Source organism: Aythya fuligula, chromosome 5 (genome assembly GCF_009819795.1).
Source record: "Aythya fuligula isolate bAytFul2 chromosome 5, bAytFul2.pri, whole genome shotgun sequence".
Lineage (NCBI taxonomy): Eukaryota > Metazoa > Chordata > Aves > Anseriformes > Anatidae > Aythya > Aythya fuligula.
Window position 1 is genome coordinate 29752763 of NC_045563.1, and position 25200 is coordinate 29777962.

Below are 25200 nucleotides of genomic sequence, written 5' to 3' on the forward strand. Positions count from 1 at the left end.
ATTTAATAATAAAATTTATTATTTTCTAAGAGCCTTGTGGGCTTGTGATTGGAGAAAAAGAGGATGGACTATGTCCAGGAAAGTAAAGTAAACAGTGCTTAAGAAAGGACCAGCTGCTTCAAAAGTTGCAGTTCCTGTTATTGACACTACAGGGTAATTACAGAGACTAATTAATTGGAATCTTTAATTAATGCTCATAGAAAGAGAATGGATAAGGGAGTAAATAGTGAAGTAACCTGAGGAATGTATTACAATGTTTGGTACAGAAACATTTTTATAGAGAAGTAAGGGTGTGCAGCAGTGGAAGAGAATATTTCATGTTACTATGCCAATGGTGTGGACAGGGAGGTTGAATGAAAACAGAGTCATAGGAAGGAATTTCCTATTGTGGTGGTTCTACCGTGCTGGGCAGCTAAACCCCACAACCGCTCTCTCACTCCCCCTCCTTTAGATGAGGAGGGGGAGAAGTAAAGCAAAGAACAACTAACGGGTTGAGAAAAGGATAATTTAATTAAAGGGAAATAATTATAATAATTAAATAAAGACTACCATGAACTAAACAATTTAACTAAGGGGAAGTAAAAGGGAAAAGGGGAAAAAGGGAGGAAAACAAACAAAATAAATGAAAGCTATATGGAAGTGCAGAGGAAAGAAATTACTCTCTACTTCCCACAAATGAGCGATGATTGACCACGTCCTTGAAGCAAGGCCTCAACGCACGCAGCCGGTGTTCGAGAGGAGGACCGACGTCTTCTCAACAAGAGCCCACCCCTCCCCTCTTCTTCCTGTTTCCACCTTTTATTGCTGAGTGTGACACCACATGGTATGGAATATCCCTTTGATTGGTTTAGGTCAGCTGCCCTAGTGATGTTTCTCTCCTCACTTTTTTGCCCACCCCCTAGGAGGGTTAGAGAAAGGCCCAATGCTGTTCCACTGCTGCTCAGCAGTAGACACAACACTGGTGTGATAACACTGCTGTTCCAGCTACAAGTACAGAGTACGGCACTGTATGGGCTGCTGCCGGGAAAGTTAACATTCCAGCCAGACCCAGTACACCTATCTTCTGTAGGAACCAAAATACAGTACCTAGTACCATAAACAGCAGTACTATTGAAGACTAGTATCTTGTACTTAGATTGCATTGGCACCTGATAGAGTACAAGCTCCTGAAGTTCATTCTATTTTTAAAATATACAGTATGATGTTTCTCTATGTATGTTCTGTAGTACCTTTTTTAGATTGACAAAGCAAGTCAAGTCAGTCTGTCTTTTTTTTTTTTTTTTTAATATGTTCAGTGTCTACGGAATAAGTAGTTGAGGCCTCATTACCTCTGTCAAAGTAGTCTCTTTGCCCAGCATATTTAAGCATTGTTGGACAGAGGTTAGAGATGACAGAGGAGAAGGAGTATGATCTCATTTCCTTCAGAAACCAGACCAGAAATGACAAAACCTTTTATAAACACTATATCAGCTTGCTTAAATCTAAAGAGGGATCAAGATCTAGGCAAAGCTCTTGGCTGGATGCTATTTATTTTGAATTACTCCACTCATTTTTTAACGTTGTTTTGAAACAGAAATTACTATGAGAAAACCTGTGCAACAATTCCCAGGACTAAGCTTCCCCAGGGTTAAAGTTTCCACGGTCTTGAGAAAAATATTTAAATGTTCAGCACTGCTGTCAGCACAATGTGTCAATTAAAGGTCCAAACAGTGTCAGTTGTACTTGTTTATTTCATTTTTTATACTTATCTTTTCCTGGATTTCAAGTACCTTCTGATCAGCTTTCTTATCCTATGAAAACATCTGTACATTATTCTTTCAAATGAAGAGAAACTCACTGCAATATCTGTTCAGCTGTCAGACAATCAAGGTCATAAAAGGTGCAAAAATCCTTATCTATGTAAGAACAGGCTAAAGTTAGCCCTTATGTAACCTCACTGACTCCAACTACAACTTAGTTGGGGAAATGACTTGGAACTTGCACTGGATTTTTAAAAACCATATTTTCCAAGACCATTGGCCATTGTGCAGACAGGAATGCATGCTTTAAAGAAGATCGCATATAAGTAGTGGTTCCTTAGCTTGGTGGTTTATGCATTTTACACGAGTTTTAGTTCTTTAGTAAAATATGCTTGTCCAAAGACTAATCCAAAGACTAGACAGGATTTAACTCAATCAAAGATAACTCAACTTTTTTTTTTTTTTTTTTTTTTTTCAGCTTTCTTGTAGTGTGAGAATTTAGAAACTCATACATGGATTGAAAGAAGTTGTTATGGAACAATTCAGATGAGACCCTTTCTGTCCTGGAAGCTTTTCCAATTTTCTCTACCCTTGTAAATTTAGACTGCACTATCCAGTTTCTCACACAAAACGCTTGTTCTTAGATATACAGTTCATCTTTTTATATGACTTCCTGGTCATTTAAACAGTTTTTCAGTTGTAGAACTAATTCAGAGTCCCTGAAGATATTCCCATTGTATTTATTACTACTCAGTTATTTGCCAACTTCTATGATTTACGTTTTATATCACCGCTTATACACTTTTCAGTCTCTCAACACTACTGACATGAGAATCTAATTCTCTACACATTGCATGTATCATTCCTCATTTTGTTTATTCTCTCTTTTTAAAGGAAAAGAGAAGACACTGGCAAAATCAGGCAAATTAAAAGGACATTCAGACATGGATGCAACACATTGTCTAAAATCTGTTGCTTCCCTTCTCAGTTATGGAAGTTATCTCAGTTATCTTCTTCCCTTCTCAGTTATCTTGCATTTATCTAACTTTTATTTTTAAGGCCTATCATTTTTTTTCATCTTTTCCAGATTAAGGACCCATTTAGTGTTTGATATTTTCAAAAATAAGAACCTAGGAAGGTAGTTATAGACCTCAATATAATCTTATTTCGTCTTTTAGATAACAGAAATAAAGTGCTTCAAGTCTCTCACTCTCAGGCAATTCTTCTCTCAGAAAAGGCTGTGGTTGCTTTCTATACTTTGACCTATGTTTAAAATCAGTCCAAAATATGAGAGTTACCCATGTGATAAAAACCCAAAATTAAGCTCCAGCTTAATTTGACTGGAAACCCTAGTCAGGGGGTTACAAAAGATTCACATTTTTCTAGACACAGTTCTTATGTAAATTCCTAATGATTCAACAATTTAAGAAAACGTATTCCTGTCCTGTAATTTACATCTAATCCCTACCTTGCTTGCTTAGGTGCAAGATAATACACACTAAATAGTTTAGCTATGGGAGCTTTCTCAGTGCAGCTTCTTTAGTTTAGGCATTTTTCCCATTTACAACAGCTTCAGATACTAGATCTAATTTAGGACCTTGTATGCTTCCAAAGGGAGAAACAAATCTAAGTCCAGCAACAAGGTCCAGCATGATTCTAATCTCTTGGCTTGAATTCATAGAGTCTGAGGACTCTATAGTTGCCAGAAACAGTTGTAGATACTGAGAAAATGAATAAAGGGAAAAGCTATAGAAAGAAGTGTTGTTCTTGGTTAAGTTTTTATACATTCAGCATTCATAATAATTAGAGTAAAATTATGTTCAGAGTAAATTATTATTAATTATTATTATCTTTTTCTTAGGTTACTATACTTGAGTACAGAGTTTAGTAAGCAAGCCAGTGATCCAGTTTGAAAAGTACACAGGATATGAACGTTGCAAAGCTTTTTAAACTTGACTGAAGAATTTTCAGAGAATTATTACTATTTTAGAATAAGCATCTCATTTTCACAATGACTTTCAAAAAACAAAATAGTGGTGTGATGAAAGGGGAAAGCCTCTGTCAGAGACAGCCAGCAGTAACAAATGATACTGCAGACTCTCATTAGGTGAGGTTCATTATTTAATGGAGTTCAAGTCCTAGCTCTGATTTGTTTGTAATCTACTTGGTCTACCCTTACTGAAGAGAGATAAGAAAGTAAGTAATTGCAGGTCAAATCACAGGTAGAAATGGGAGTATTTTTATGTTTAGGGTCTGGGAAGACTTGTTGACAAATTTGTTTTGTTGAAAAGAGAGGAAGTATATGGGGGTGTCTGCACATTGAAACAAAGAAAAAATATTGATAAAAACATGGGAATCTATGCAAAAACTTTTGTGAGGGAAATGTTATTTCATGTCAGAAATGAAGTTGAAAGTTTTTGGATAACTAAACCTTTTATTTGAACTTGCCAAACATAGAAAACATATATATATGTTTAATTTTAAAAATAGTGTTGTTATAATGACAAAGTCAAACAAAACATCAGATAACCAAATGCAAGAGAAATAAGGCACGACTTCATATATGTTCTCTGTTTGAGTTCAAGAAATGTTTGGACAACACTCTCAGAAATATGGTTTGATTTTTGTTTCTGTGTGGAACAAAGAGTTGGACTCAATGATCCTTTTGGGTCTCTTGCAACTCACAATAATCTATTACAATATTATAGTTCTCACCTTTATACACTATTTACATGTAAGTGGGGTTTATCCTCAGTATGGATGTCCACTTATTAACACTGTAAATAAAAAAAATTATCATAAACAAACCATTCATAAACACTTATACTGTACATAGCTTTTAAATGGGCATGCTTCTGTTTTCCCTGACAGACTTTAATTTCAGACTATTCTAAGCCAACAACCATTCTGTTAAGCAGTATCTTAAATTAGCTAGGGAAACATATGGTGTGCTCTCTTATGGAGGCAATACTTTAGCTATTGCCTTCTTATCTAGGCTTATTGCATAAAATATCAGCCCAAAGACATGTAAGGTCTTTAAATGAAATATAATGAGTATTTGTTAGTAATAGTGATTTGCAGCAGTGTCTGATTAGATATTAGGCTTATTATTATTTTTTAATATATATATTTATCTTGGAAAGTGTTATTTCTTGTATATAAAAAAAACAAAGAAATGTAACGTCTTTGCTGGGGGAAGGATAAATTTTTGTGAGGTGGAGTTAATAGAAGATGAAGCACGCAGGTGAGGTAAGTGGTATTTGAACCCAAGGCATTTTGAAAAATATTCACACTTCATATAATATCTTCTCCTGTGAGCATGTTTACTTGTATTTCCATACAGCTGTGAGGTGGCTGCAGTGGCTTTATATAGCAAAATGTAGGCAACTGGAGCAACATATGTGCAGGTACTTAAGCAGAAAGGTTTGTTCATGCTTCAGTTCTTGCCAAAATCAACACTGTATTTCCAGTTTACAGTATTATAATGCCCAACTGTTTCTTGCTTTAGAAGAAATCACAGTGCTTGTACATCTTCCCTGCTGTCCTACAGCAATAAAACATTATGAGTAATTGAGTACTTTGTACGTGACTTATTCCACTCATTATTCACTGCTGCTGCATACAACTTGCATGTCATCTTCTGCTCAACTTGCAATTAGCACTAGCTAGAATGAGAATGTAGCTCCTGCTGATTGCTGTAGAAAGTATCCAGAAACTGGAACACGTCATGCCTCAGCCAGTACTGCTTACTGCTACTGATGACTTTGTCAGTGCCTCACTTCACAGCTTGATAAAAATCATTTTCAGTTCATCAGAAAAAGGTCTGCTAGAATATGCATATTCCACAGTGAGGCTGTGATGCTTAATGTTAGTGTGTGAAGTACTTGGGATCTTTGTAGTGGCAGTGATGCAGATGCTAAAATATTTCCACAAGGTGTTTCTTGACTTACTGTGTAACAATTTTGATTCTTGTTAGAAGTTGCATCTGTAGTCAGACTGTTCCTTCAGCAGTACTTAGAAAGCAGCCATGTCAAGAATACTAGACAAATTAAAAAGCAAAAGAGCAAGCAAAGGCATTAGATTTCATTTGGAAGTACTCATCTAGCATTTTCATGAGTTTCTTGAAGGGAGAAGGAAGTTGACTTTTCTAGAAAGACAGAGAAAGACTCAAGTGCTGATAACAGCCAGATATTCTGAACTAAGCAAACAGCTTTAGCTATGAGAAGAGGTGACATTATCTGTTTACATGGATCTTTGGATCCTCTCATTTAATGCTTCAGTACTATCTTACTTTATTAGTGCTTGTGTATGCTGTCTCTTAACCCCTATCAGAATAAGTGAAAAGTATTGCCAGCTGCCTAAATTAAAAGGAAAAAAATATTTTCTGCTGCTGAAATTGTGTGAGGTGTAAGCATATAATTATACACAAAGACAAACCTACATAAATGTACTTCATTTTTGCTGTTTATATTTGACTTTTCCAATTTAAATTTGTTCCTGATTTGCTCTAGGACCTTGAGATATCTTAGTCTGGTGAGACATCTCAGACACTGAAATTGCTGTTTGGTTTATACACTTTGCAGTCCTATAATGCAATAATGCATCCTTTAAATCTCTTCAGTATTCCACCTTGGGGCTTAATCCACTTGGATTGCATGTAGGGCATTAATTGACATTGTCTGTTTTCATGACCCAGTCAATTGTTTTACAATAATTACAATGAATAATGTGAACTTGCTGCATAAGCGTAATCTGTAGCAGTGTCATGAAGAGTGGCTGTTGCCTTTTAGAGTCTTCTAGGACAATAGTGACAGACATTTTTGTCCAGTAACTGATACTTCTCATCAGCGGTTGACTATCTTGTGATCATATTCAAACACTTTCACTCTGCTAAATTTTATTTTCAGTGTATTGTCACTGTTGATGTTTCTGCATTCATTTAATGCATGCAAATAAAAATGAAAGTCTGAAAGTTATTTGTGTCTAGCTACTGCTGCTACGTGTATAATGGCTGAATGAAATTGATATGTTTTAGTTCCACCCATGATAGTCAAACCAGAATGGTTTAGCAGTGGTCATTGGAAGAAAAGTTGCTTTCACATGGTAATTTCTTAAACAGCAGCTCTAAGTATTGCTATCTTAAATACATTTGAAAAATACAATTTGGTAACTGAATCATTTAATCAGATTGCTGTATTAGTAAAAATACTTCCTTCTGCTACGTCAAACTGAATCTCAAAGTTTTATTTATTTATGTATTAGGTACAAGAACATAAATCCAACCTGACCATCTTTGAATGACTTTTCTTGATAGATGGAAAGGACAGTGAGGTAGATCCATGTTTTATATGAAAATCTATGGAACTATAGTTCATAGCTGGCTTCTCCTGGTATGTTTTGTTAGTATTCTAACTTTAGTTACAAAGTTGATAGCAAAAAGTTTCAGAACTTTTTTTTAAAAAAAGGTTAATTTTGAAAGTCTTTGTACTGACATACTTCATTAGGTATTTTATCAAAAGTTCAAAATGATCCAAAATCTTTTCCAGCTAATTTTCCTGGGATGAAATAGAGGAAATTTTAAAGATCTTCAGCATTTCAATATAAAATCCTCCTGTATGCCAGGGGAAAATGCATTTTTCTATTAAAAGTATTTTTTACAGGAATCTTTTCTGTACTAAATAAAAAAAGTTAAGCATAAGCACCGTGCAGGACAAAGGAATTCCTATTTTCACTTTTTATAGTCTTCATGATTATATTTCTACTAACAGAATATACACTCTATAAGGAAAAATGATTTATTTTCATACAAGAGAACTGCATTAGTTCTTCAGGAACTGTGTCTACAGTCTTGCAGTTTTTAAAAGCTGGGCTTGACTTACATTGTAATGTGCTTGGACAAAAGTGATACCGTAATTAAAGAGTTTCTGAGTTTACCATTTCAGATTGCTAGTGGAAATAAGTGCTCCCTCTGGCCTTGGGTAGGTACAGTGCTGGCAGCTTGATGTTGCTATTGTAGAGCATGTGCAGCGGAAACTGCAGTTAGATCTTGAACCAGCTCTGAAGGATTCTGAAGGTCACACTTTAGCAGCTGTTTTCCTGCTTTTTTATGTAAGGTTTAACTCTTTCTTAGCAAGAATTTAGTGAGTGCGATGGACCCATCAAATATTACTAGAAAAATTCTTGCCAGTGCAAGGTCTTATTTCTTATCAAAACCTTTTAGAAAGAGAACTCTTGGAGGAAAAAAAAAAAAAAAAAAAGTGTAATATTCCAACTATCCAGTGAAAACAGGTCTAGTTCAGCTGTTCATATGCCTTAGAAGAAGAGTTTCTTATCTCAGACATTTCACCCGTAAGTGTAATTACAGAAGACAAAGTAACTTTCATTCTGTAGTAAAGCATACTGTCAGTTACAGAGTGTCTTGTGCTCACACAGCACGTAACATAATACACTAGAATTTGTTTCTGGATGTTGATAACTTCATGAAGATCACATGAAGGCACATACTATAGACCACTGTATGAATAATTTATCTTACTACTCTAGCAGATAGTTAAACCAAAAAGGGAAGGGAAGGGAAGGGAAGGGAAGGGAAGGGAAGGGAAGGGAAGGGAAGGGAAGGGAAGGGAAGGGAAGGGAAGGGAAGGGAAGGGAAGGGAAGGGAAGGGAAGGGAAGGGAAGGGAAGGGAAGGGAAGGGAAGGGAAGGGAAGGGAAGGGAAGGGAAGGGAAGGGAAGGGAAGGGAAGGGAAGGGAAGGGAAGGGAAGGGAAGGGAAGGGAAGGGAAAAAAGGAGTTTTACTGTAGATGGAAAGGTTACAACACAGGCAATTAGCAGGTGAAGGACATGTACTTAACCTTCTTCACTGTTTCCCTCAGCCTTCATATGTTTCCCTCAACACACATTTCTCCTAGGCTTTTATTTCTTCCATTGCCTATGGTAACATTTTCACAGTAAAAAAGAAAACTACCTGCTAAACACATAAATTTGCCCTAACTTGCCCATGCTTATGGATAAAGAATGTTCCTCTTTAGTTAGGATAACTAAACCTCATGCAAAAGTACTGCATAGGAAATAGTACACAGTCTTTTTGAAACCTACAGATGGAAAGAAAGGAACTGACCTAGAAGCACCTCAACAGAATGGTTTAGGCTCTAAGCTAAGTTGATGAGGGTAGGAATGGTTTTATTAAGGCATTAAATTTGTCATAGGAGAGAAGGCAAATAAAGATTTGGACCTTTGCTGCCAATAGCATTTTATGACATGCATGCCCATCTTAGCCTTCAGATATTGCTATTTTCCTAAAGCTGTGGAACTTCACAGCCTCTCCACTTTCTTGTTACTCAGATGGCTTTCCTTTCAAATTAGGTTTCCATCTTCCTCAAGTACTTGGATTTTCTAACTATCCTGTATTAACTTAAAATTTATTATTGGCAAGTATTTCTTTCTTACTTTCTTCAGTCTCAGACCACACTTTCCTATGGGAACAATTTACCAGTTGAGATAAAAAGTTTTTGAATTGATAATGTCTGTCATACAGGAGCAAGCAAAATCATCCCCTAGAGCAATTTGTTCTGATAAGGTTTATTTGCACTTCAGCAGACATGACAGTTGCTTTTCTTATCAATCACACCCTGTCCCTAGAAGTCCAAGAACTTACTGAAATTAGTACTTATATGGATCTTAGTTCCTATAATTAGTACTTATATGGACTGTGTAATTAGTACTTATATGTATCTTAGTTCCATAGTATCCATAAGATACTGTGTATCGTATGAATAGAATATGCATTTTAACATGTGCATGTTGAAAAGATTTAACTAGGGATACAAGGATACAAAGTCTTGGTTCAGACTGCAATATCAGTGATTGACTGAACTGTTGGATACCTCCTTCAGCTTGGGTACTACGTTTTAAGCTAACAGAAACCGGATGTATTAGCTAAAAATAAATCTAGTAAAGGAAGACAAATCAATTTACTTGTTAGGATTTGAAGGGTATTTGTCAAGATGAAATATTATTACTTCCCAACAACAGACAAGAGGATGACCTCACGGCATTATGGTTTGTGAAATGTAAAGCCTGAAATGTGGAGTCTACAGCTACAGTCTACAGCTATTCTTAAGTCATAGACACAGGCAGGAACATTTCCACATGAGAACCTCAATGCAGGAAAATATGCTTAAATATCCCATGACACCAGCTGTTCATTTGCAATTTGAGGTTGTTAACTTCCTGATAAGTTAACCCATAGCAAATGTTTGCTTAAAAATGTAGGTTTGAGAAGCAAAATGAAACTCTCAGTCAATCTGAGCTTTGAGTTTCAAGACATCCATGTCCAAGATTACAAACTGACTACTTAGGTAAACATAGCATTTTGGCAGAGCCCAGCTACGTGCTTTGATCTTTTATAGAACACCACCACATTCTCATGCACTTCATACTGAATGAGCTTTTCCTCAAAATTCTACCTTCTTCTGCAGGTGAATACACCGTTTGATATTAAAGGTGTCGTACACATGAAAATGTCAAAATATTTATGTAGTTGCATACATTAGAAGGGGCAATTGCAGCAGATTAATCCATATTGTTCCCTCTCTCCTTAAGATTTGACCACTGTCATGTTGAAGAGTTTAGCTTCAATCTCTTCTTGCATCAATACCTCTGAAGTGAATTATTCATATTTGTAAGGTCAAAAAAGGAAAGTTCACACTTATTTGCTTGGGCTAAGGAAATTGTTTATTTTTAAATCTCAGGAAAATTTCTATATGAATAATTTGTTATTTCATAAGTTACTTTCTATCCTGTTTCCAATCAGATATAGAGTTTGTTTTTGCCATGTTGCCAGCAGGAGAACTGTTTGTTTTGGGAGGTTGGATCATGGTTTATAAGATGAAAGACCTATGTGCCTAAAAAAGAAGAAATTAGTTTTGATCAACTCGGGGAGGGGATAAGTAAATAAATAAAAGAGTATGAATTACTGTCAGCTTGCTAGGAATTTATAATTTGAGTAAAAAAGAAACAGAAAATTATCTTAAATATATAAATATGCCATTTTGATGACTTCAGTATCTTTTTGTTTGGGTTTTGTTTTATAATGAAAAACTGTGATGGTCATATTCTAAAATCCTACAGAAATCTCTAGAGTGCATCTGTGTTTGGATTGTCTTATTATTGTTCAATATAGCCCCACAGTGGAGACTGCAGTTCATACTTCTGTTGATGTCATTCATTCAACAAAACACTTAGCCAAATTTGTCTCATTAATGTCATTAATGGGGGAAATAACTTGAGTGTACTGAATCACAACAATCCATCACCCAGTGAGATCCTACAAGAACAAGGCAGGATGAAGCATTAATGATGATTTAGCCTTAATATTTTTGCTTGTTTTAACTTTTTTTTTTTTTTTTTTGAGAGAGAAATATCCAAATATCCTTACCTAACTGTAAAACTTGAGATCTGAGCCCTGATGAACTTCACAAGTGAATTCAAAGGGGTAGCGTCCATGTGGAAAGCTCAGAACTAGGACTGGAAAGTTATAATTATTTTCCATTTCTGTATTTATTATGTGATGGGCAATGAGCAAACTTGTAAGATGATACGTTCATAGTTTACCCTTATTCAGTAACTAAAGACAGGCAGACACACTCTCCAGACAAAATTTAACAAAAGGAACAAGTACGACCAAGATGTGTTCATATCTTGCTAGTTCCCATAGATGACAAAGTTATCCCTATGACTCCAAAGTGTTAAAGTAGATTTAAAAACAAACAGCAAAAGAAAAGCACCACCACCACAAAAATCTGTTATCTCTATCTTGTTCTTAAACTCGTGGATTTTTATTTTAAATCTAGCTTCACACCTCATCTTTCTTCCACTGACCCATTAGTGAGATAACTTTGGTCTGGGGTACTGCACTACTGTCAGTGCACCTCTATTCATCATTCAAGAAACCAAGAATGACAGGCACACCTAATGCATTGAGAGATTTGTTAGTGTTTGTACTTAAAAAAAAAAGCACACTTGGGCCTGTTTCTCGTCTGAAGCACTCAACTTCATGGTTCATGTTTCGGACAGTAAATAGGCCTTAGAATAAGTTACTTGCACTTTGATATTCATTTGGAAAGTATAATCAAATAATAATGAAATTAAGGGATTCACTGCCTTTTTTTTTTTTTTTTTTTCTTTTCTCCTCACTCTACTGTGCAACAGTGCAGTATGTTTGCTCAATAGACTTGTTTGTGTATTAGTCTTACCTATTAGCTAAGTATTAGCTTAGCTTTGTATTAGCTAAGTATTAGCTTAGCTTTGTGTATTAGCTTAGCTCCTTACACTCTTCCATAGTCTCCAAAAAGGACAGTATCCCTTACATGAAAAACAAAATATATTACTATTTTTAAACATATTCGAAAACAGAAATAATCCCATAGTTATATAAAATTACATCAAATACTATTCACAGGTTACTCTAGTATAATTCAATTTAATATTTACTGTGCAAAACAACTCCTTTTGAAGTGTAGTTAAAATATACGGTGTAGAAGGAAAGAAGAAACCTTCTGTTGTCTTATAAAGCTTTGGTATTTGAAAAGTCAGAACAAACTTGTGCTTGCACATATAAAGAGTTTGTGTGCATATCTTATTTTTATGGCTTTGCTACACTGAAAATACATTGGTTTAAAATTGTAATGGAAAGAGTAGTAAAAGTGAGCTGGTCTGCAAGAAAAATCAGACCAGGAACTAATGATAGCATCAAGACAGCAGGCGCAGAGACCTCACATACAAAGGATGCAGTCCTGCTATATCTGAGCCAGATGAGCTTTGCAGGTCTAGTGAGCACTAAGCCTGCTTATAGGGCAAGGACAGCAAAGTGCAAGGCAAGGCTCAAACCTGCAACATACCTCAGACAAGGGAAAAGGCATGGCCTATAGCCTGAACTTAAATGAAGTCAGTGGATAAAGTATGTGTGGGTGGGAGCCCAGATGAGGTTAGTCAGGGTAATTAGAGTCTCCTGGTGTTCTCAGGGCCTTGAAAGGAAGTACATAATTGATTAATAGGTGGTGTTTGTAGTTAGGAAATATATTTAAGGAATACTTGCTGTACAGATCCTGTATGACTTACTGTGTATCTGAGTAAAACCAACTAAGCAACCAATCTGATATGATCTTATGTAGATAAACAGTCAACCCACCTACATAATTACTCTGTAGTTATTTTTATGGTTTCCAGTAAACCCCATTCATAATAATACATCAAAGTATTTTACAAATTTTCAGCAATGCAACTTTAGTAAGTTACAACTGCGTTTATAAATACAGTTTATAAATGAAATTATTACCCAAAGATGCATATGCTCTGATCCAATTTATTAAATGTCAAAATAGTATGACTCATATGTCCACAGAGAATATCTTTATCCAAGTATTGATCTATACACCAACCAGTATTCCTTGCATACATCGGCTCAATTCATAAAACAGCAGCTTGTTACAGAGGCAAATATCTAAAGCACAAACAAATCAATAAACCCTATGCATCAACCAATAGAAGGTGTATATACATATATACAACTCATCCTTGCACAAGAAAAAATCATTGCACAAGACTCATTTCTCTCTCCCTCTCTTTTTAAATTTCTATAGCTTATGCAGCAATTTAATATTGGCAGGATTTATACTAATTATTATTTTGATTATTTTTATTACCAACATAACTTCCAGAACAGTGAAAATAGAGTAGAGCGCCCTTCATGCTTAGAGATTTCTGATTCAAATCTGGCCAATGTCAGCAGTGGTCAAAATCTCTGTTGATTTTACTAAGAATTTGTTTAGTTGTGGACCTATGCCAGACTTAGATACACATTGTTACTCTGCCTTTTTAAACTTTGGTGAGTTACTTTGCTCATCTGTTCTCATATTCTTATTGATAATTCTTTCATCTCCCAGCTTCTATTTGTTCAATATTCAACAAATATTCTATTTGTTCAATATTCTGGCCTATTTAGGCCAGAAGGTGCTTAGGACGTAAGGGTGTAATTGCTTGCTCAACTGACCAGTCAGTGTACTTATCTAGTAAAATCAGAGTGCACTCCCCACTACCACCTTAAAACAAATAAAACAAACAAAAATCAACCCAATTATTGTAACCTGTGGTCTCTAATTCTCACTTTATTTGACTTCTTTTGGAAAAGCCAAGAATCAAGAAGGTGAAAATGAAATGCTGGTCATGAAAATGAATTCATGACAGGAAAAAAATAATCGTTCCATATGAAGAATGGTAATTACTGGCCAATACTATGTATATGATATTTTCCTACTCTACCATTATAGTACTGCTGAATTTGTATAGCTATTGATCCAGAATTTTCACTGAGGCAAATTAAATCATCACCATCTATAAAAAACCTCTGTGATATGTGATACAAACCATGGGATTATTTTTCCTACACACACATATAAAATATATTTAAATGTGTATTTTCTTTCTTGTGTATTTTTACGTTTACCTATATCTATATATTTATATATAGATATTGCAAAGGTTAATCCTGAGGTTGTAAATTATACTACTATTCAGTTTTATGTTTTGTAGTTTTCTTCTGCCATCTTTGTTTCATCAGTGCCTACCTGAGAGCAGTATTGCTGATTTTGCTACTCCTGCTACAGCCATTTGTAATTCTTTCTCACCGTATGATAAGCTCAGTTTTGACAGGTGTATTTAGTACTCTGATGGTCCTCAGACTAATAAATACATCAGGCTTCAGACGCTACCTTCCCTTTGGACTATTTAAAGAACCAGTCAACCATAAAAAATGACATTAACCTTTATTTTAATTTCCCCTCTCTGGTACTGCAGGAGGTTTTCAGGAGTTTGCTGTCATGAGCTGTAGTCAGTGTAACACTTCTATGAACTGATACAGGAATAGCAATGGCATGATGTGGTCAGTGTCTAGTGACAGGAAACAAAGGTGAACAGTTACTTCTAGTGAAAAATTCACCATGAATACCTACTTGAATGTTGTAACATGTTTAACTTTTAATGATTTATATTTACTTAGGGTGACTCAGTCACCCTGACAGAACAGGTGCTGTTGGGGTAGCTCTGAAGAGGCTGACAGAGCACTAAGAATGCCATTCAGAGATACTAGCACACTGCTTGAATAATACAGCTGTTTTAGCACAGTACTATGCCTAAACCATACTGTGTCATAAATGAGATGAAATGCTTTCCTTTAGTAAACAGAGATACTAATTTCTTCAAGTAATCAGTTTTACATTTTTTCTTCCACGTCAGGCCCATGAGGGCACCCACCACAGGCTTTGCTGCTACTGCCCAGCCCTCAGCGTTCCCCCACCCTGCCGTGGCCCAGGACACCTGCCAGACCCTGCCCCACTGAGACCACAGCAGGGCTGGTCTCCAGATCCCTATGGCCCTGCCCTGCCTTGCCATGGTCCCCACTGAGCAGGGCCTGTACCCTGGCCTTGGCATGTCCACATCTCCAGGGAGGTGCTCAGTGCTGTGGGCTGAGGCTGCCCCAGTATCCCCAGATACGCTGCTCCTGGCTGGGGTAGTAAGACAGGCACTGAATGCTAGGCCCTCCTGTGCCCTGCCAGGAGCCCCCAGCCAGCACCCTGACAGATGATAAATATTGTCTTTCAGACCTTTACTGCTCTTCACTAGGCAGATATGAAACAGCAAAGGAAAAAAAAAGAAAAAGAAAAAGAAGAAAAAGAAAAAGACTTTTAAAAACGTACATATATCCTGATAATGGTGATATATAAAGAGAATCTCATAAGGTTCATCATCTAAAATGTCTACAATTCATGCTTTTCCTACCCCTACTTAGCTTTCTTCCCCTTCATTTGGGAAGGCTACATCATTTGTGTAGTTGTTAATGACTTGGAGCACTGAAATAGTCACTCATAAAATATAAGGAAAATTTCATATTAAAATTTGTTTGAAAAATATAAATAATTGCCAAGGGCATGGTAGAACTACAGAATAACCTGTTTGTTGACTTGAATATGTGATAAATGAAGATAAATGAAGATGATTTAAGATGAAATCATTAAAAAAAAAAACACAACAATATATTAAAAAGCCCTTAATTTCAGAAGTGAAAACTCTATATAAAATGTAAACAAATATAACAAATAGTTATGATGACAGTGGTAAAAAAAAATAGTTAAATATTGTGGACTTAAAAAGTATTTGCTGGAAGAAGAAATTGGTGCTATCAAAGGATATCTTTGAAATCATTGTCACTTCAACAGGATAAAACATATACATGAAAAGCAATAAAACAACAAAAATATCATTAATGGTAGTTGTTCTGATTTCCAAGCCTTTAGACATCAGCACTTTGAGCCTCAAACTCTAGCTGTTTTTAATTTCTTTAGTCCCGTTGCTCAGACTTCTACCTCAGTGTTTATGCTGTTCTTTTTTCTTTCTTCTGTATTTTTATTCTTTGTCTGCAGACACACAGACTCACAACACCCACAGCCTATGCTGTGACCCTGCATTTACTCTATCAGCCACTAGAGAAAATGAGTTAAGCCTAGTTGTTCAGTTGCTGTTTAAGGCTTGCCTTGTGCATCAGCTTTTAATGATTACTCCTATATCATATCTGAATGTGGTTAGGTCTGCAAAGTTCACCGTGGCTGTGTGTAAATTCCTAGATTAGTCCCTGAATCTGAAAGCATATTTCTGTTTAAAAGAGGTGAATTTAGTTTGTTGTTTTAATAAAATCTCTCAGCATCCACCAAATTAGAATCAGAGTGGTTTAAGTTGAAAGGGACCGTAAAGATCACCTAGTTTTGAACCCCCTGCCATGGGCAGGAATACCTTCCACTAGACCAGGTTGCTCAGAGCCCCATCCACCTGTCCTGGAACACTTTAGAGATGGGGCATCTGCATCTTGTCTGGGCAACCTGTTCCTGTGACTCACCACCCTCATGGTAAAAAACTCATTCCTTATATCTAATCTAAATCTACCCCTTTTTTAGTCATTACCTCTTGTCCTATCACTATGCTCCCCGACAAGAGTCCCTCCCCAGCTTTCTTGTAGGCCCTCTTTAGTTACTGGAAGGCTGCTGTAAGTTCTCCCCAGAACCTTCTCTTCTCCAGGCTGAACAACCCCAAATCCCTCAGCCTGTCCTCACACAGTAAGTTTGCTTGATCATCCTTGTGGCCCTCCTTTGGACTCAGTCCAGCAGGTCCGTGGATATGCTGGGGGCCTCACAGCTGAACACAGTACTACAGGTGAGGTCTCACAAGAGCAGAGTAGAGGGGGAGAATCATTTCCCTTGACTTTCTGGCCACACTTTTTTTGATGCAGCTCAGAATACAGTTGGCTTTCTGGGCTGCAAGTGCACATTACTGGTTCATACTGAGTTTCCCATCAATCAACCTACCCCCCAGGTCCTTCTCCTCAGAGCTGTTCTCAATCCATTCCCTGACCAGCCTGTATTTGTGCTTGGGATAGCCCTGACTCAGACGCAGGACCTTGCACTTGGCCTCCAGCATGTCAACCGCACCACACAGTGTGGTGTCATCAGCAAACTGACAGTGTGCACTCAGTTCCACTGTCCATGTTGCTGACAATGGTGTTAATAGTGCTAGTCCTATTAGCAACCCTGTATGAATACAACTCTTTTACTAAAAGGGAAAGTATTAGAAGGGAATTTAGGAAACAAACAAAACAAATAATCCTCTCATATAGTTGTAATTATTTGAAAAATTGTGGTAATGAAGCAATAGAATAAAACAGTATTATGATTTGTACACTGTAATAAAGTTATGTTTCTCATAGTCAGGTGTGAAAGAAATGAAGGTTCCAGAGTAGTGTTGTGTCTCTTTATATCATAGCCATTCAACTAGCATTTGAAAGATTAAGTACAATGATAACAAGTTCCCAGTTCAGCTTGGACAGACAACTTCTCATAAATATGTTTTCAATAAGAATTTCCAAAGAGGTATAAATCCCATCATATCCAATTGCTCTTATCCTTTTTAATGAAATCTTTCTAACTTTCCAGAACTCAGCTCCCCAGATTTAATGTGATTGTCTAGGACAAAAGAAAGTGAACATAGCCACGTATGCTTTCTACTGACTGGAAAAAGGATCAAGAACTTCAGCTTTTCAATTTATCTCTTACTCCCTTTCCTATCCCCAAATCAAAGCAAGCTGTGTAGAAAGTTGGGTCATGGTCCTACTGTGCAGAATATGATTAGTCACAACAGCTTTATGAGTCTTAAACAGACATTGGTACATAGACATTGGTAAACTAAATATAACTCTTCCCAGGTCTCCCTGAATATATGTTACTGGATTTTTCCAGCAAATCATAAGTCATTCCATGAGAAAAAAAATACTATCATTACAGACTTAAATACCTAACACCTGCTAAATGGATAATTCATTTTATCATGTCTGACATAACAGAATTACTAGCTGTTATTATGCCACCCTTAAAAGAGTAGCCAAGGGAGCAGCTGAACACTGATATGCTTCAAGCTCTGTTCACTTCTTAACTACAGAAGGCCATTTTAGGCAATCTGCATATTGATTGCAGAAATACTGGCAGGTGGTTTGACTGATTCGGCTGAGGGGTGTCATAACCTTCAAAAAAGGCTGTAAGACATTTGAAATAGATATTTCTTGAGCTGAGACTATCAGAGATAACAAATCTTATCCTATATGTATTAAAGCTGAAATTTAACATTAAGTATTAAATGTGGAAAATAACATCATGATAATTTAGAATTTTGCACTATTGTAATACAGTCCCCTACATAAAGCAATCATGTTTGTGATTTAACAGCTTCCTATGTCATGTTGCTTTTTAGAAGGTATGTTAGAGCTATTGAAGTCACACGGTTTCCATAAATGACCATTAACTAACCCAATGCAGTCTTCCAGCCGAATATAATGTACACTTTGATCATTACCTGCTGTTTCCAAAAAGTGTTTTCTGTCAATGGATAGGAGTATTTGACCTTATATATTGAATTTTATATTAATATATTTTCTTTGAAAATAGATACAGCTTCTGAAAAGACATCCAGTAGGTGAAAGTAGCAATTGATAAGGGACCAAGTTCTCTTTTGTTAAGGTAAGGCAAAGAGTGCTTTTAAATTAAATCCCATCATTGTCATTCATCCTTTTTATAAAAGGTAAGCGAGAATGATAAGGATCAGCATGAAGAGATTATTTCACGAGGTTTTACTGGCAATGATGCAGACAGATGGAAATAATTTTATAACCATTTCATAAGGGATAGAAAAAGTTAACTTCAGCTATTTCAGACCATACAAAACCTTTTAATGCAGATCTGTTTTTCTCCAAGCTAAACCAGATTTGCCTTATAAAATGGTTAAAATGATGTTGATCTTCTAATTCTTACTTTTAAAAAGCTCTAATTTATTATTAAGAGATCTGAATAATTATATGCTGTTTATAAAGATGTGTAAAATCTGAGGTAAACTTTGAGCTAAATTTTTGCTTTACAAGCTGTTTGTTTAGATGAGGGTGTTGTTTTTTTGCTTTAATTTGCTTTCCCTTGAAATGGGAATCTGTACTTCAGTAACCAACAAGCATTTCACTTTCTTGATTGTTTTTATTGTTGTTAGTTTTGTTAGTTCCTTTATTTGTTGCTTAGAGAAAAACTTTGATGCTATTTTATATTTGAATTCCCTTCAGTGTTTGTTAAATGCCTCTGTTATGGCATTCTAAGGTTGAGTAGTTGATGCACCTAATTTGTTCTAAATTTTTAATGCTTAGAAGAATGCCATAGTTACATAGGCAATTACATCCACCACCAATCCTACCAAACAAAAATTAAACTATGTCAAATAATTCTGAGTTATTTAAGTAGTTAACTTTGAGTTTGAGTAGGTGTCTGAGAGATCTAGTAGTTATCAAGTTACTCCCATCCTTATGCATTCACCCCAAATACACCTCCTTCATTTTAAATAATAAGTTTATTTTAATGATGAAGTTTGACACAATAGAAAATGCTCAAATCTTCCTAAATAGCCTGAAAAGTGTATTATCTCAATACTGCTCACATTTATTTATTTTTTTTTCCACCAAGTTTCTTTGAGCCAAAATGGATGGGAAATTACAATACTTGGCAGTAGACAAAAATATATGAAGTTGCTGTGAAGCTCTCTTAGTGAGGGGCCAAACTATGTTAAAATGCACTGTAGAATCAAGTTAAATCGATCTGTTCATTTCAATTGCATCAGTGTAACCATAGTATTTGGTGGATGATTTTTTTCAAGGCTCTGCATTATACAGAATATGGTTACATGCTTAAAGTTTACTTAATGTATCATGAAGGAAAGGAGAGGTGAAGAAAGGTGCGTGGTTTTTTTTTTTGTTTGTTTGTTTTTGTTTTTTCCTGATCTTATGGCATATAAAGTAAGCACTATCAAAAAGCATGTACAAAAGTAGAAAGTAGTATAACTTCAGTTACTAATGTGAAGTTAAGCTAAAAGATAACAACAGTTTAAAACAATGACTGACAAATTCAAAGAGGAAAAAATCAATAAGCATTTTTAATACAGTGGTATGACTTCTGGTTTAGAATGTTCCTAGAGCAAGTTGGTAGACTTACTGGGGGATAAATATATAAAGCATAGATTAATATTTTCTTGAACATACTTCTCTCTAAATATTCCCAAATTGCAGCACAATTCTCAGTTATGTGGACCTTTGGTGTGGCCATATTTATTGTGTCCAGGACAGGAGCAGGAATGTGTTTTAAAATGAGTTCCTTCTTCTGCCAAATAACAGACTACTATAGAGCAACGTATATTTATTCTGTTGGCAGTTGACATAAGTCTGAAAACAATGCTATAACTGTGCTAACAAAAAGGTTGTTGTTTAGACATGTTTGTACTAAATACGGTTCTGTATCAACTTTGGATGACTTTTGAGGGGAGAGTACACAAAGAATAAAGGAACAGATAGTGTCTGTGAGACTGCCATGTAGTTCTAAGATTGTGTTTGTATGCGTGGCATATTTATTTGGTTATTTGATGTGCAACGTCAAGATGCATATATAGCAAAACATTTTCATTTCTGAAAATGGTAAAATCTTGTGAAAATATTTCCTGTTTACACTGGAAACCACATGGTGTAACAGGTTCCTCTCTGATCCTCCTATAAATAAAAATATTAGCAAAAGCTGTGTTTAGGTTTATGTGCTTGTGTAGGTGGAAAAGTGCATGCTGAGTGTCTGGATTGTCTGTTAGAGTGTCTTTGCTTTTTCTTTTCTGAGGTAATATGCACCGGAATCCTACTGACGTGCCATGTTAGAATAAAACTATAAAGTACCTTCCAATCCACTCATCTGATTTCAGGCAACCTAATTAATTTATTTATTATTTTAACAACTGTTTCAGAAACTCTTGAGCCTAAGACTTAGTTAAGTCTTACTAACTAAGACAGTAGTTAAGAATAGTAGTTTATTAATATTCTGTAAAATCTATTCTTAATAATCTTGTAGCAGGCAAGCAACCAAACAAAAAAATCAGGAACTGTTCATCATTTCTCTTTTTCCTGAACATAAGGGAAATTAATTCCTTTTGCTTGAACATGCAAGTGTATTCTACTGGGGAAGGACAATGCAAGCTCTTCAGAGGGTTTAGTATCTGATTTGCAGAAGAAAAATGCCAAAAACATACTAGAGACTTAAGCAGACAGCAATGCAAAAGGAAAGAGCAGAGATACCTTTTATGTGCTATCATGCTGGACGGTGAAATATAAGTACACTGTCGTGTGTTCATGGGGGGACCTTGCTTTTTTCTTGCAAGAATGAATGATTCAGCAGCAAAATTCTTCATATCAAGTTAAAGCAAATTATTCCTTTGACAGGTCCAATTGTAGTTCCTGTAATATATTAATCAGTCTAGAACACGTTCTTTAAATGAATGCTTAAATAAAGAAGATGGGCCTGATCTTGCCATTTTTTTAAGAGTAGAAATTCTATCATCTTCGAAGGAGAGATTACGCTCATAGTTAAGTCATGCTTAAGTTAAGGCAGCAGGATCTTGCCTTTTGTTTTAAATAGAGAATAAACAGAGTGTGGTTGCTTTGAAACAATGCTTTTTAACACAATTACTCTTTTCAAAACATACAGAAAAAAAATCAGAGCACTTATTTATCTGAACCTACTTTGATTAAGAATTTGGTCTGATAATTTTGTGCTATCAGTGGCCACCTACTTTATGTATTGGTACAAATAGACATTCAGAATAAGGAAGGATATTTTAGAGTTTTAAAAACAGACCAGAAGAGCTGCAAAATGTAGAGGTGCATAAAATTATTAGTTTTGATAAAATCAAAGAGTGACCTGTGAAGTCCAAATATAAATCCACTCTTATAGGCAGAATGGGATCAGAATCTTGAGATTTGAAGTAAGCTTGCTTACTAAAAAATGCTTCTTTCTCTGGTTTTGGATGTACTTGATGTTTAATGTATACATTGATGATACATAGCTATGTGTGTGCTCTGACATATGAGTATACTGTGGTGTTAACAGATTCAAGCCCAAAAAACAACAGTGCAAGCTGACATTTGGGTAGAATTACTACAAGTCCTCTGTCGCAATTTGTCCCCATTTTCCTCTTAGTTCAAAAAACACTGACACTTCCTGCTGCTGTAACACTTCAGGGCTAATCAAAAATTAAACATATTATTGAGAACATTATCCAAATGCATACTGAACACTGACAGGCATGGGGCTTTAACCAAGGTTGGTTTTATGGTTCTATGATTTACTTCCATACCTTCAGCACAGTTGCAGTGACTACATTTTTTTAATTATTATTATTTTTTGTTCTGCTGTAGTACCCAAATGAAAAACTGTAATCGTAAGGCTTACTAAAAAAAGTTTAATAATATGTTCTGGATCTGACTGGAAATGTATAATCTAAGTCTGAGTCTTCACTCCATTTGTTTATTAAAAGCTTTAATTAGATTTGTTTTCTTGATAAATAGAATTAATTTAAAATGATAGATCACTATTTATAGTTTTTCCTCTTCTCTCTTCCCATACTCAATGGGCTATTTATGGAAACACCTCTTGCTGGAAAAGAAAAATAACTGTATGTTATTATAGGCTATGTTTGTTACAGTTGACAACTCAAAAATTAGTAATAGATTGGAAATGGCCCGACATTGGTCCCATGGCCCCATGGTGTCTACAGGCTGATAGGAGTAGTATATTGAACTGATAGATGACATATGAGATGCTTTTGGAATAATTTTCTCTGTCACACAGAGGACAATGTTTACATCCATACCTTATGCACAATCCATGCAAATGCACAAAATAACATCTTTCCCCGTGGACCTGTACACCTTGTTGAATTCAAATAAATTGTTCTAATAGAACACCTTGTTCTATTCAAGTAAAGTTAGAAGATGCTTAAAATTTTAGGACGAAAATCATGACAAAAGAGGTATCTACAATGGGCTATTAACTAAATAGTTATCGGGTTATTCTTGTTTCTCAAAAAAAAAAAAAAAATTTGAAATTTGTTCATCAGATTGTTTACTCTCATCAAAATGAAAATTTACTATGATTTATTGAGATGCCAATGACAATTTTTGAGTTTGTAAAGGAAGGAAGAGCATGATTATTAAGTTTGGAAGTTATCTATTACTTAGTCATTGTTTGAACTGAATCTGGGCTATAGCTCCTCTAATGTATGTTGAATTTCATTTAACTGTTTGTTTGACTTAGGAAAAAAAAAATCACCGATATCATGGCCTTTAGTTTGAAGCATGTGCAGAAATGTGGAATAACGATAAATGGTTTATATATGTGAGTCATCAAATGAAGCTAGCAGATAGCAGGTTGAAAGAAAATGAGAGGAAGTCAGTCTTTTTAAATCATGGAATTCCTTGTAGAACATTCTAAACAGTAATAGGTTCTATAGATTGGAAATAAGACTGGAAAAATTAATAGGAGAAAAGTGCACCCTGAACCCTAAGTGGTTACAAACTAGGAGATCATTTAGGTGAAATATTGTATTTTCACACCCTAGGTATTTTTTCCTGTTTTCTAGACCTCACTTTTGATGGCTGTATGAAATGGAATACTGGACTGATCCACTATGGCTGTTTTTTTTTTTTGTTTGTTTGTTTGTTTGTTTTTAAATTAGTTAGCATAATTTTCCTACCCCTTATTATTTCATTCTATATGTGTGCCAAGAAAATTTCCCAATGTATGAAACTCGTATCTAGCAAATAATTTCTTTGGTTTGTATTTCATTCATTATCTTTTCGCCAAAATGTTATCTAATAGATTGTTTCTCCAAACATTTAAGAATCTAAGTGCAAGAGAACACAAGAGAAAACAACTTCAAATAAATGAGCCTTGCTTTGTTTGAATAGGAATTTCTTTTTTCCTTAAGATCCCATAGAAGAAAAAAAAAAAATGAACAACATCGTAATCAAATTGGAGCTTGCTTAATCAAGTGGGAAGCTAATTTCATAGATCTAAAACCTTTATCTGATCATCAGATTTCATTTATAATTAAGAAGTCATATCTTGAACGTTTCCCTCGAGCTTTCCTATAATAGAACAACATAGAGATGTGCTTTCTGAAGTTATACTGGATAGACCATGCAAGAAGATGTTTTGGGGAGATATTTTTGCCTGTTAAATGGAACAGCTGTTCCACAAATCTTAAACAAAAGACAGTGTAAAACTTATATATCACTGAATATAGAATTCTGAAATGTTTATGAAATATATAAGAATATCTAGATTGGATTGAAACTTACTGATTTGATTGAATTTAAATTTGATTGAAACTTATGCCTCAAGTTCACTGTTCCCTCTACAGTATTATTTTACAGTGATGTTTGATTTTTATTTTTCCCCAGCATAAAGATAGTGCTTCCTCCATTTTTGCACCACCTCACACAGTCTTCCTGTTACTCTTTGCCTGCATATGTATATGATAATAAATATGATACCTATGATATAATTCAATGTAGTAAATAACTTGTCAGACTTTCATTTGGAACATTTGCATCCAAACACAGGAAGACTGGAAACTTAACATAAGATGTTTTTATGCACTCTTTTTTCCTCCCTTCCCATTCTTTAGCAATCCACTTACATCCAATCAGACAGCTTCATACAATACATAGCTAGCTAGAGATCTTAAAGAGGCAGATGTAAATACAGGGCATTTATTTTCATTTTGAAATAGGTAAACCATTTTATATGCTCTGCAGATTATGAAACTGTTCCTTCTGCATTGGCAAAACTGTTAAATGTTTTTTCATCCTCATCTAACTTGGATATAAAAAAAAATAATAGTTGGTGAGCCGCACACTACTATTTAAGGTCACAAATAATTTGCTTCCTGTGAAAATAAAAACCTAAACTTTCCAGACTACCTCAGATCAGTAGACTTGGAGATGCACAGAGAGCTTTG